The sequence below is a fragment of the Microcaecilia unicolor genome, chromosome 7 (genome assembly GCF_901765095.1).
Source record: "Microcaecilia unicolor chromosome 7, aMicUni1.1, whole genome shotgun sequence".
In the NCBI taxonomy this organism is placed as follows: domain Eukaryota; kingdom Metazoa; phylum Chordata; class Amphibia; order Gymnophiona; family Siphonopidae; genus Microcaecilia; species Microcaecilia unicolor.
In genome coordinates this window covers 234,297,283-234,311,319 of record NC_044037.1, presented here as the reverse complement: position 1 = coordinate 234,311,319, position 14,037 = coordinate 234,297,283, and the positions used below count along the sequence as shown (strand labels likewise).

The 14,037-nt window shown below is 40.3% G+C and overlaps 1 protein-coding gene across 1 annotated transcript in view; it reads right to left on the bottom strand.

The window, feature by feature from the left end:
* The window catches only part of LOC115473687 (sodium channel protein type 2 subunit alpha-like), a 381,519-nt gene extending 372,729 nt beyond the window's left edge, over positions 1-8,790 (bottom strand). The window contains exon 1 of the mRNA XM_030208710.1: positions 8,708-8,790. The gene's annotated coding sequence lies outside the window, so the exon portion shown is untranslated. The remainder of the gene's footprint in view (positions 1-8,707) is intronic.
* Between the last annotated feature and the right edge of the window lie 5,247 nt (positions 8,791-14,037).

Genomic DNA, 14,037 nt, shown 5'->3' with positions numbered 1-14,037 from the left:
TTCTCCTCTGCCCTCCCCTCCCATCTATGTCCAGCAATTTCTCCTCTCCCCTCCATGTCCAGCGATTCTCCTCTCCCCTCCATGTCCAGCGATTCTCCTCTCCCCTCCATGTCCAGCGATTCTCCTTTGCCCCCTATCCAGTAACTTGCCTCAGCCTCCACCTGCCACCCTTTTAAACCCCTGTCGAGTTCCAGTACCCCAGCCTCACCTGCCCACCCTTAGCTCCCCAGCCCTGCTTTCTGTTCCTGACGCCAGCGACGCGTTTACATCTTTTTTTTTTTACCTGAAGTTGCAGCGCCAGCGTCAGTGGAAGGACCAGGCTCGTCTTCTCCAGCCTTCCCTTCGTTTGTATTTTAACAACCTCGAATAGTTTTCTATCATCTGCAAATTGTTGTTCTGATTTCCATATTATTTATCAATATGTTAAATAGTACCGGTCCCAGTACAAATCCCTGCGGCTCTCCACTATTCACTCTCCTCCATTGAGAGAAATGACCATTTAACCCTACTCTCTGTTTTCTGTCCAATAACCAATTCCTAATCCATACCAGAACATTGCCTCCTATCCCATGACTTTAATTTTCTCACAAGTCTCTCATGAGGAACTTTATGAAAAGCTTTCTGAAAATCTAGATACACTACATCAACCAGCTCACATGTTTATTCGTGCCTTTAATGAAAGGAAGAAGTGGCCTCAATGGACACAGATGCCCAGGTTCAACAGTGCCTATAGAGGAGGTCTTTTACGTCTTCCTGCAGGGGCCTCTAATTGGCTAGGTCCTTCATAAGTTAGCATGTCATCCCTTTCCGATACTTTTGGTGACTCCAAATTGTCCCACAAGACCATGGTACATGGATCTAGTTCACCTGTTGGTAGCGGCTCCGTCTCCGCTTCCACTTCTTAAGGGTCAAGGCCTGCTCTGGCAGAGTTCTGTGAAAATGGAGGATCCACATCCCTTCTGGCTTACAGGTTGGCACTTGAGAGGCAATGGTTAGCGAAGAATAGGTCTTCACTTGCCACCTTGCTCTAAGCCCACAAGTGTGTACTTCCTTAGCTTGTGTATGGAAGGTTTATGAGGACTAATGCAAATGGTGTTCCCTCTCTCCATGGAAGACTCTGATTCTAGATGTGCTTGGTTTTTGCAGTAGGGATTTGATCACAGGCTCACACTGAAATCCTTTAAATTCCAGCTGGCAGCCCTCTCCTGTTACTGTGGAAAGCTTCTGGTACTTTCTCTTGCTGCTCATGGGCACATTGCTCAGTTTTTAAAGGGGATTGTTCAGTTGTGACCTCCTTTATGACCTTCTCTTCCCGCTTGGGATTTGAATCTAGTGCTGAATATCCTCTTGGGAGCTCCCTTTGAGTTTGTGAGGTCAATTTCATTTAAGGGTCTCACTCTGAAGGCAGTCTTTTTTGTGGCAATTGCTTCATCTAGGTGTCGATGCTACAGGCATTGTCCTGTCGGAGTCTCCTTCCCAGAAGACTTGATGTCTGCCTGCACTGTCCCCTTTTTTTCTAGCCAATGTGAAATCTTCCTTACATATTAATCAAGAGATATGGTTGCCCTACTCTGAGGAGCAGGGTTCAGATTCAAGAGCGAGGAGGCTCCATAAAGTAGACAGCCACAGAGTCCTGCACTGATACTTAAAGGAGATGAATGCTGTTGAGCTCTCTGATCATATATTTATTATGTTCCATGGTCCTCATAAGGACCAGGCAGCATCGAAGGAGTCCATTGTGTGCTGGATCAAGGCAGCCATTAAGGCCACCTACATTGGCAGGAACAAACTAGTTCCTTCCAGGTGGCAGAAACTGGCAATTTCTTGGGCAGAGGCCAGAATGGTCTGCCTAGAAGATATCTTAAGGATGACAACTTGATCTTCGCGCCATTCTTTTGTGAAGTATGAAAGACTTGATATGCTGGCTAGGCCCCACCCTGCTTGGACACATCCCTCTAGTCATCATGATGCAGCCTGGAGCTAAAGAAACTGAAATTTACTCATACCTGTTAATTTCCTTTCCATTAGTCTGGCTGCATCACCCTGAACCCCCCCCCCCCCCCCCCCCCCCCCCCCCCCCACCCCCCCCCATGACTTCAGTTGCTGGGATTCATGGGGATCTCTGTCTCTCTAGCAGGGTTTTAAAAAAAGAGCCAAATAGTTAATGAGTTCAAACGTTTCTGGTTAAAAATTAAAATTATAGCTGCAATGGTTGATGGAGCATGGGTGTGGTTTATGGGATCTTCCACTGCTTTGGCAGAGGCATAATGGAGTTTCCACAGAACACCAGCCCCTTATATCGGTAATGTCACTGAGACAAGCCAGCTTCCTTATCACCATCTGCTGGTAGGTCAGGATGATGCAGCCAGGCTAAAGGAAAGAAAATAAACACACATCACTAATATCACCTTTGACATAAAGGTGCCTAAACGTTTTTGCATAAAACTGAACAACCGAAACAGCTTGATTCTTCATCCAGAACTATTTGAATCAGCTCAGCTATTTAACTTATTATGAGCACTGTTAAGGTATTTTATAGAAATGGAGTTAATATGGGTTTACTATGACAGAGTGAGAACTTAGGGGTCCTTTTAAGAAGCTGCGGCAAAAGGGGGCCTGTACTGGCATCGGCATGTGTTTTTGACACGCACCGAGGCCCCCTTTTATCTCAGCAGGTAAAAGGAAGGGTTTCTTTTTAAAGAGATGGAATAGCAGCAAGTGAAGAACTTGCCGAAACACCCATTTCTGCTGGGAGCACTTACTGCCATTCATTAAGATGACAGTAAGGGTCCCACGCTAACCTGGCAGTGAGCAGCAATGCTCAATTACTGCCAGGTACAAAATGGTGTTTTAAAAATAAAAATATTTTTGTAGCGCAGGAAATGGTGCATGCTGGGGACGGGAACTATTGCCGGGCTGCTGAAGAAGCCTGGCGGTACTTTCCTCTTAACGGGCAGTAAGCCTGCATTGGGCATACTGCTGCTTTGTAAAAGGGCCCCTTCATTTTAGCAGCCCTAAAAGGTGGCCTATGCTATCTCCGGCACAGGTCTTTACCATGCGCTAAGGCCACTTTTTTGTGCTGCCAAGAAATGGCCAATTTTTCTATTTTGCCAATGGCCACATGCTAATTTCTCCATTATTTATTTAGATTTTGCTCACACCTTTTTTTCAGCATTAGCGAGTGAACCCTTAACTACACCTATTTTCTAGGCAGTAAGGGCTCACGTGCTAATGGGAAAATTAGCGCATGCTCATTATTGGCAAAATAATCAATTAGCATGCAGCAACGTAGCTGCGCTAACCAATTGGTGCAGAACACACCTAGGGCCCTGTTTGTAAGGCACGCTAGCATTTTTAGAATGTACTAAAAATTAGTACACGATGTGCAAATGCCCATAATATTCCTACGGGCATCTACACAGTTAGTGCACACTAAAAATTCTAGTACATCTTTGTAAACAGGGCCTCTAAATTCCGATCCAGTGCTAAAAAATAAAAAAACAATTTTTTAGTGCGCGAGTAGCATGCCCACATGCAAGAACTACTACAGGATGCCTAAGCGCGCTCTGTGGTAGTGCTTTTTAACCTGCGGTAAGCACACGTTAGTGTTTAGTAAAAGGGTCCTTACATTTTTTATTTAATATTATTTCTATGCTGCTTTTCAAAGACAATCAAAGCAACTCACAACAAACTTAAATAATACGGTTACAAATTAAACCTGTAGACCCTCACAATGCTGCATAAAGTCTGATTATCTAATCCTAATTAGTTTTATATTTTCATTTCACTGTTCTACTACAAATGGCAAAATCTAATACACTTTACTGTTTAAATAAAATACCCATTTTTATTTTTTTTTTAAATACTCATGTTTTTTAACATTGCTGTAGCTGTTAGGCAATCAAGATTTTTCTTACTTTTCTTTACTTTTTAATTATTTCTATACCTGCTCTTTCACGCTGAGGGTATAGATTATGTGATGTAGATAAGGGAAACTCCTACATTAATGCATTTAGAACTGTATTTTTAGACAGCAAAATATGAAAATGTACAAGGGTGAGAAGACTTTTACAACTCACTATATTCATACCTTTCATTTCTCTGTTTACCCCCCCCCCCCCCCCACACACACACACACACCAAAGACTGGATCAGCAAAGAAAGGGCTCCTTTTACAAAGCTGCAGTAAGCGCTAGCATGCGCTTACCACAGCTTAAAAAGACTTAGTACAGGACATGCCAAGGTGTCCTGTGGTAAAAGCCAAATGTGTGCATGCAAATCAGGCGCTAAATTTTTTTCCTTTAAGGGGGCATGTCTGAGGATAGACAGCAGACATGACAGCCATGTTACCACATGCTGATCACTCCAGGATTAGCACACAAGTCTTTACTGCCTAGGTGGCAGTAAGGGCTCACATGCTAATGGCAATATGCAGAAGAAATGTCAGTTTATGAATGACAAATGGCATGTGGGCATGGTGGACAGTGCAATTGCCTTGATAAAGCCGGAGGGCAAAGAGGTCCCCGTTGGGAGCTCTGAAATATTTTTCGAACATTTTGAGATTTTAAATACAAAATTGAAAATTTTAAAAAAATATATAAATAACACGGGTTTGTTTCTCTGACCTATGATTAAGCAGGTTGCCCATTTAGTGCTAAATTGTCTGTGCTTTGGCACTGAGCACTAGGGGCTTCTGGGGTCTTTTCCTCCTAGTTTTTCTTTTACAGTATAAAGTACCACAGAAGTGCTAGAACAAGATTAGCATAGGCTTTTGTTAGAAACATTAACGAATGGCCATTAATTCAGAAAATGAAAACTTGGCCATTTTCCAGCTGCAGTAGAATGACCTTAGCGCACGAAAAAAGACCCACATAAGGGAACGCTAAGGCCACTTTTAAATGCAGTTTAGTAAAGGGACCCCAAAGTCTGGAGTGGAGGAGTGGCCTAGTGGTTAGAGTGGTGGACTTTGGTCCTGGGGAACTGGGTTCGATTCCCACTTCAGGCACAGGCAGCTCCTTGTGACTCTGGGCAAGTCACTTAACCCTCCATTGCCCCAGGTACAAATAAGTACCTGTATATAATATGTAAGCCGCATTGAGCCTGCTATGAGTGGGAAAGCACAGGGTACAAATGTAATAAAAAAAAACAAACTAGTGCCAAGGTGGTAAATGAAATCTTTCTTTTTCCACTGCTGCATATAAAAATGTGTACTAAACTTTCTTAGTAACTGGTTTGCAATCCAGTCCAGTGGGATCTTCTTGTATGACTTAGAGGGGCATAATCAAACGGGGATGACCATCCCTAAGGGCGACCATCTCTGAGAACGGTGCCACGAAGGGGCGGGGCAACCCATATTATCGAAACAGGATGGGCATCCATCTTTCGTATCAATAATACAGTCAGGGACGCACAAATCTCAACATTTGGGTCAACCTTAGAGATGGTCGACCTAAATGTTGAGATCGTCGACCTTAGAGATGGGCGACCTCTGTTTTTGCAGATAATGGAAACCGAGGACGCCCATCTCAAAAATGACCAAAACCAGGGCATTTGGTCATGGGAGGAGCCAGCATTCGTAGTGCACTGGTCCCCCTGACATGCCAGGGCGCCAACCGGGCACCCTAGGGGGCACTACAGTGGACTTCACAAATTGCTCCCAGGTGCATAGCTCCCTTACCTTCGGTGCTGAGCCCCCCAAAACCCACTCCCCACAACTGTATACCACTACCATAGTCCTTAGGGATGAAGGGGGGCACCTACATGTGGGTACAGTGGGTTTCTGGTGGGTTTTGGAGGGCTCATATTTACCACCACAAGTGTAACAGGTGGGGGGGGGGGGGCTGGATCCACCTGGCTGAAGTGCATTGCACCCACTAAAAACTGCTCCAGGGACCTGCATACTGCTGTCATGGAGCTGGGTATGGCATCTGAGGCTGGCATAGAGGCTGGAAAAAATGTTATTTAATTTTTTTGGGGGGTGGGAGGGGGTTGGTGACCACTGGGGGAGTAATGGGAGGTCATTTGGTCAGTTCGGGCACCTTTTCGAGACGTGGTCGTGAAAACAAAAAGGGACCAAGTAAAGTCGACCAAATGCTCGTCAGGAACGTCCTTCTTTTTTCCATTATTGGCCGAGAATGCCCATCTGTTGACCACGCCCCCGTCCCACCTTCGGTACGCTGTCGACGCCCCCGGGAACTTTGGTCGTCCCCGCGATGGGAAGCAGTTGAGGACACCCAAAAATCGGCTTTCGATTATGCAGATTTGGGCGACCTTGGGAGAAGGACGCCCATCTCCCGATTTGTGTCGGAAGATGGGCGCACTTCTCTTTCAAAAATAAGCCAGTTAGGGTGTCTTTTACCAAACCACGTTAGCAAAGGGGCCCTAAATGATTTTATTATTCACAGATTGATACATTTAGACCGTCATCAAAAATACTGTAGTGAATAATCTCAAGTTTTCTTTTCTATCTCATATCATACAAAGACCTTAATCTGTATTGTAAAATTAGAATAAGAATTTTGTTTAACTGAACTTAGTACTAAAATATTTAAGAAGCTGAAAAACATCCATCTGCTCACATGAAGCACTCTGCTACTCTATGGTGAAATTTGTTTTTTGCATTTTCATTGTGAAAGAACTTTCCTGAACAACAGTAAGCAATTATAGCAAAAGTGATGGTACTTAAAAGATCAGCTGCTCTAATTAACTGAGAATTCAACTATTTCTACATTTGTATGTTATCAATAGAAATCAAACAAAATAAAACATGGAAAAGAAAATAAGATGATACTTTTTTTATTGGACATAACTTAATACATTTCTTGATTAGCTTTCGAAGGTTGCCCTTCTTCCTCAGATCAGAAATAAGCAAATGTGCTAGCTGACAGTGTATATAAGTGAAAACATTCAGGCATTACTATGACAGTCTGACAGGGTGGGAGGAGGGGGGTGGGTAGGAAGTATGCATGGGGACATCAAAGCATATCATTGATATTCTAACAGGGTGGGTGTGGATAGGTGTTAGAATATCAATGATATGCTTTGATGTCCCCATGCATACTTCCTACCCACCCCCCTCCTCCCACCCTGTCAGACTGTCATAGTAATGCCTGAATGTTTTCACTTATATACACTGTCAGCTAGCACATTTGCTTATTTCTGATCTGAGGAAGAAGGGCAACCTTCGAAAGCTAATCAAGAAATGTATTAAGTTATGTCCAATAAAAAAGGTATCATCTTATTTTCTTTTCCATGTTTTATTTTGTTTGATTTCTATTGATAACCTTAAGAGTGGACTAACACGGCTACCACACTCCTCTACATTTGTATGGAAACTTGTAAGTATACAGATTTATTTTTGGTCTGAATTAGCATGTGGGGAAATATGAATTGAATCAACTTTTAGCTAACACACCTATCTACCAACAGGATGAGAAACAGAAAATATGGAATTAATCATTTTAGTAACCATTTGCAGTAACAGCACATATATTTTAAATATTTAGAGTGATCATCTATAGGAAAAGGACCTACAGCTAAAACATGCAAAATTCTGTAAATGACAACAACCTAAAACACATTGTTTTGGTTTGGTTTTCTGCTGCACACCCCCTCACTTTATCTGTAGTCGTGAGGTTTATTTTTATTTTCATTTTTAGATTTCTTTTATAAACTAGCTATTACATGTCTAAATAATTAGATTAATTAGATTGTTTCATTTAATTATTTTGTTGCCATCCTGAGTTTGTTTTCTGGATTTCGAATACTTTTGTAGTAAAACAAGTCAAAGTAAATAAATATATCATCTAAATAAAATACTGCACTACTAATATTGTTTCATTATCAATAGCAGGAGAAACAAGGTCGCATTAAGTACAAGAAGAATTTACAGTGCAGAAAAGCATATGTCCAAACGTCCAAACAACACCACAATCCTGGGCTTCTCTCATCATACATATGTTTTACACAACTAAATGTAATAACCACAAATTTTTAAAGATATATACTTTAAAACAAAAAAAAAAAGATTAAAAATAGAGAGAAAGAAGCTGGACTCTTTTTGTTGTTATTTAACATCTTCAAGTCAAGCCATTTCCACCATGGATCCGCTTTTATTGGCTGAAACCTGTTTATTCTTACTACATTTAATCCCAGAGTACATACAGTATTTTCTGCAAAAGACTGGTATAATATTTGTTTGGACTTCTTCTAAAGCCGGGTCTCGTCGTTTCTCATTTGTAGGTATATCTTTAGAAATAAAGAAGTATCTCTTAAAAGTCAATAACTAATAGTGTTCCTTAGCATTTTTTTTCTTGCCCAAACGGTACATTTATAGCTATTCCTTCTTTTCTTTTTTCACATAAGGATAACACTCTCTCTCAAACGATGGAGAGAAATCAATCAGGCTGCAGCACTGCTCTAGTCTCTTCCAGAAATGGATTCTACTAGCACTCATAGCAAGGAGCGCGGAATGTATTCCAGCGTCTTCCCTCCCTGCTCCTCCCTTGTACGCAATAAATACAAACCCAACAAAGATAACAAGACATACGCATTCGGCTGCCCTCACACTCTCGCACGCCAAGCACAACTCCCCGTAGTCTACCATCTCTCCCTGTCGCTTCCACTCTCCTCGGTCTGGCATGTTTCCTTCTTTTCCCCCGTCTGCGATCCAACACCTCTGCCTTAACCCAACCCATCCCCATCATACCTGAAATTGCCCACTGACAAGCCCGCAGCTTTTCTTCTCCGATGCCCTACCCCTACGACACTTCTCACCCTCCCTGACTGTGTGTCTGAGGCGTCCCGCCTTGCCGGAAACAGGAAGTAACGTCAGAGGAGGGCGGGAGGGACGCGCGGACGATCTGTCGATGAGATGAAGATGAGAGATCCATCTTCTTCTCATCTCAAAAACATTCAAGTTGGAGAGGTTGAAGAAAACTGGACTCGAAGTGGACCTATACCTATCTAGTCCGTTATAGCTGCCGGCAGTAGACGGAGCTTGCCACGGTTTTAGTAGAACCAAAACAATAGCAAACGCTATTGAAAAAAATACAAAATATTATTAGAAATAAGAGACTGCTTATGCTTAGTCCGTCTGTAAAATGTCAAAAGCTGTTCCAGTTGGATAGGCAGTGCCTTAAAAGGTGGAGAACAAAATCTATATTTATTTTACTTATTTGACAGCTTCCCATATCTAGATATAAATATCGTAAAATAAAAATTGGATATCATTTATCTTATCTTCCTCTCTTCAATAGTCCCTTTCCCTATGTGTCATTCTGTCTGTCCTACCCTTATCCTTATTGGGCCTGTCTGTCTGTCCTGATTCAGATTATAAGCTCTTTTGAGCAGGGACTGTCTTTTCTTCATGTTCAATTGTGAAGCGCTGCATAGACTGGTATAGTAGTAGAAGTAATATCACTAAAACATCTTTAAAATTTATTGTAGCTGGTAGCAAAGTCAGTTATAAGTACTGTATATTGCGCTCATTTTTCTACACTGTTCTTACTCTACAGATGGCCAAATTTCAGTGAGGATCTCCTGTTTCTTGATGGGTTCATCTTAACTGTTGTAATCTGCCTTGGGAAGCCTGGTATTATGAAGATGATAGAATATATCGAAATTAAATGAAAGTAAAATTAAACTCTCCTTTCCTTGGGGCACATGGAATCACATCTTCATCTGTTTTGTAGATGTTTACCTTTTAGATACACAAACGGATTATTTTGTTTTGAACATGTTTCAGGAACAAGTAGTTTTATAAGTCAAAATAAAAATGTTTCATGCAGGCCTCTTATATTTAAACATAACTAAATGGGCTATAAGCCCCTAATGCAGTCCTTTAGTTTTCTTATATTTTGTTCTTGTGATGACTTATACTGTACCAAAACTGGAGCTCATTGTGAACACTATCCATCCTAAAAAGGTTCAACATTTGCTAAGCCTTCCAATGGATTATCAGATGAGGAAAAGGAGGAATCACATGACATGGAACAATGGGAGTTCAGGTCAACTTTAACTTCAGCATGCAAAGGTAACAGTCTGTAAAGACAAACACATGAGCCAATGCTACAATAAATATAAGAGAAAAATAGAACCCTTGTCCTCCTCCATAGCAATGACTCGACCATTGAAGGGGGTGTTTCTCACAATGTTTTTCATCTATCTGAACTTCAAGTATCAGCTGCAGAAATGTCTCTGCTACAACACAGTTTATCATTTGTGCCCACTACTTATTAACTATTGACGTCCAAATTAATATATATATAAATGTATTCATAAATATGAACTAGCATTGTTTTTGAAAGATATACCAACCACAGAACAATTGAATGTGGGATGTATTAAAAAGTCATGATGGTTTTCTCTGGGCCCTCTCCTTTATACGTTTGACCAGTTAGTTTAGTATTAGAATTAGAAATGCAACTGGTAAAATATTTTAGTAGTTTATCACATAGTGAACGATGTACTTTACAATCTAGTGATCTTTCAATTATTATTAAGAGTGCTGATAAAGGTAGGTGGGATTGCTATTTTGGATACTTCATATATAGCAGAGGCCACTCAGCAACTGCATGATAGGATATATTATAAACAATTACAGGATGATCCTACCATGTTACAAGACTGGCAATTAATCTATTAAACATGGTACTCGGAGAGTTATCTCCCAAAAGGAATGACTCTATACCAGAAATTTTTGATGAAATGAGTGATTTACTTTTTACCAAAGATCTACAAGTCATTGGAGGCTCCTCTAGGCTGGCCAATTCTCTCTAGCATTGGTTCAGTACTAGAATGTTTAGCGATGTTTGTGGATAAATATTAAAAACCTTTAGTTTCATCTGCAAAATCTTATATTAAAGACTCAATGAATATGATTAAGTTTTTGGATGTTTATTTTGAGGGATCTTCCCAAGTACTGTTAGCTACTGTGGCTATTACTTCATTATATACAAATATCTCCCAAGAAGCGGCATTGAGTGTAATACGACAGTATGTATCACAAGCAGCACTGACAAGAATGGATTGAGTTTTTAATAACTATTGCTAAATTTGCACTTTGTGATAATTACTTTTGCTTTGCCCAATAGTTTTACCTTCAAGTTGAAGATAAGGTGATGGGGTCAGTAATGGCCCCCTCTTTGACCTGCCTATATGTAGCAGTGCTTGAAAGCAAATTTTTGTATTCCACTTTATGGAAAACGATGTTATCTGGAAGAGATTATTGACGATGTGTTTGTAGTTTGGAAGGTACTGAAGACATATTTGATTGGTTTGTGGATTGGTTGAATTAATGTAATCCTAATTTGCAATTTACAAAGAAAACCCCATCAGATCTCATTCTTGGACATTATGGTTACATATTAAGGAGCAAGATTTAAAAATTCTATCTTTTGGAAGGAAACAGATTATAACAATCTGTTGCAGTACCAAAGTTTTCTTCCCAGACATTTGAGAAATAATATTCCTGTGGGACAACTTTTGTAATTGTGATATTTGTCAGTAATTTCCAAGATTTTCAGAACCAGGCGGCATTAATGAAATATGAAATCCAGATTTCTATCTAGAGGGGCAGCAACAGATGGTCCAAAGGAAAATTGTGTCAAACAAATCTGATTTCTTTGTCTGGGTGACCAGAGAACTAGATTGAGGGCACACGTTAGATGTGCTCTATTTGGACTTCAGCAAAGCCTTTGACACGGTTCCTCATAAGAGGCTTGTGAACAAATTGAACAGGCTGAAGTTAGGACCCAGAGTGGTGAACTGGTTGACCTACAGATGTCAGAGGGTGGTAGTGAATGGAATTCAATCAGAGGAAAGAAAGGTGAGTAGTGAAATGCCCAAGGATCGATACTGGGGCCAGTTCTATTCAATATATCTGTGAGTGACATTGCCAAAGGGTTAAAAGGGAAAGTTCATTTTTTTGCTGATGACACAAAGGATTTTCAACAGAGTGGACACCCCAGAGAGAGTGGACAACATGAGAAGTGACCTAAAAAAATAGAAGAATGGACTAATATTTGGCAGTTAAAACAATGCAAAGAAGTGTAGAGTAATTCACATGGGGTGCAGAAACCCAAAACGTTGTATTTGGTAGGGCATGAGAGTTCCTTTGTTGCAGTACCCAACCCTTATTTTTGTGGAAGGGGTTTTTGAGGCCCAAAGGAAGTAAGTTTCTGAAAGGCCAATAGATGCCTATTTTTATCCTTTATTTTTAAAAAAGGCATATTTTCAAAGCACTTAGGAGATCTTTTACTAAAGATTAGCTTGAGTTATCTGCAGCAGGCCCATAGGAATAAAAAGGGAACTGTTGCAAATAACTCGAGCTAACCTTTAGTAAAAAAAAAAACCCTTGTAGTCGGAGGGGCATTTTTGACAATGCGTTTAAGTCAGACTTTGGACATTTGCACTAAATGTACCAAATCCAAATAGGAAATATACCCATTTCAAAAAAAGAAAAATGTCTACATTTTTATATCATTTATTTATTATTTCCAAGTTATTAACAAGAATACAGCTTGTTTGAAATACAGCCCAAATTTACAAATAAAAGGAATAGGAGAATTTCTCCTTTAAATAAGCTTAAGTTTACAAAACATCATAAACATATTTGAATTATAAAAAACAAAATTGTTATTTAAATTTAAGCCAGGTAACATATTACGCTTTCTCAGACCACTATATCCCGGGGGGGCGAAATGAATAGAGAAGTTTTATTGCGTAACATTTTCTGTAATCCTTACAGCATAATCTCAACTTATTTATAAAGATGTTTATTTCAGTCGTTTTGCATCTAGAAAAGATTTAGCTGTTCTGGTGAGTAAAAACATATTTCGTCATACCCAATTTTACTATGCATTTACATGGATAGGCTAGAAAAAAGGAGGTTCCCAACTCCACTTTCTTTTTCATCACAGCCAAGAAAACTTTTCTTTTTTGTTGGGTTTGTTTTGTTACATCTGGGAATATCCAAACCTTTTCTCCACCAAAAGGAGCATTAGCATTCTTAAAATACATTCTTGTTACTGAATTAAGGTCCTGTTCAAATACAAATGAAACAATAAGTGTTGATCTTTCTGTTGTATTATCTAAAGATTGTTCCAACAAAAGTGAAATGTTATTCAAGTCAGTATTTGTTTTTATTGTTTCTCCCGATCCTCCATCCTTTCTCCTGATATTTGAAATATAATACACTTTATTTATTGGGGGCATCGCTTCAAGAGGAAATTTCAAGTTTTCATTCAGAAATCTTTTAAATATTTCAATTGGAGTAATCCCAGAGAGCTTAGGAAAGTTCAAGAGTCGCAAATTCAAACGTCTATTATAGTTTTCTATTTGTTCAATTTTTCAACGCAAATCCAAGTTATCCTTAACATTCATAACTTTAAATTGTTGCAATTGATCCACCTCCTGTTGAAGATTTATAACTTTAGTTGATAACTCTTGTTTTAATGAATTTACTGTGGAATTCAGTTCTTCAAATTTAAGATTAAAGGCTGCAATTTCACCAGATGATTTTTATAATGTTAGTCCATTTTACACAGCATCAGCCATATCCTCTCTAAATTAATCTCCGGAACTTTCTCCGAGGTTCTTACCTCGGCTCTTGGTATTTTTTGCGGCGCTAGTCCCTTGCACAGTGGCCCTTCTGACGGATTTCCGGCGGTCTGTTGGGTCACCTCTAGAGCTGCCGTCGACACCGGACACGGAGGAAACAACAATGCTGGTGGTGAAAGGGAAATTTCCTCTCCCCGCAAGGATTCTCCTTCTCTGGATATCCCCGCTATGGGATCCGTTTCCCTATTTGTTTGAGATGTCGTGGTGAGGAATCAGTCTAAGTTCAGCTGGATCGGCGAGGAGGTTGAGGCGGGCGGGGGTACCATTCTCACTGTCCCTTTCCGATTGGAGTGCTGCATAACGTTTAGGAAAATCTTTCCAGGAGAGCCAGAGCGTTTCTCTCACCGTCCGACTATGCCGCCATCTTGACACGCTCCCACCATTTTTAAAAAATACCATTTCAAACAAGGTTTGTGA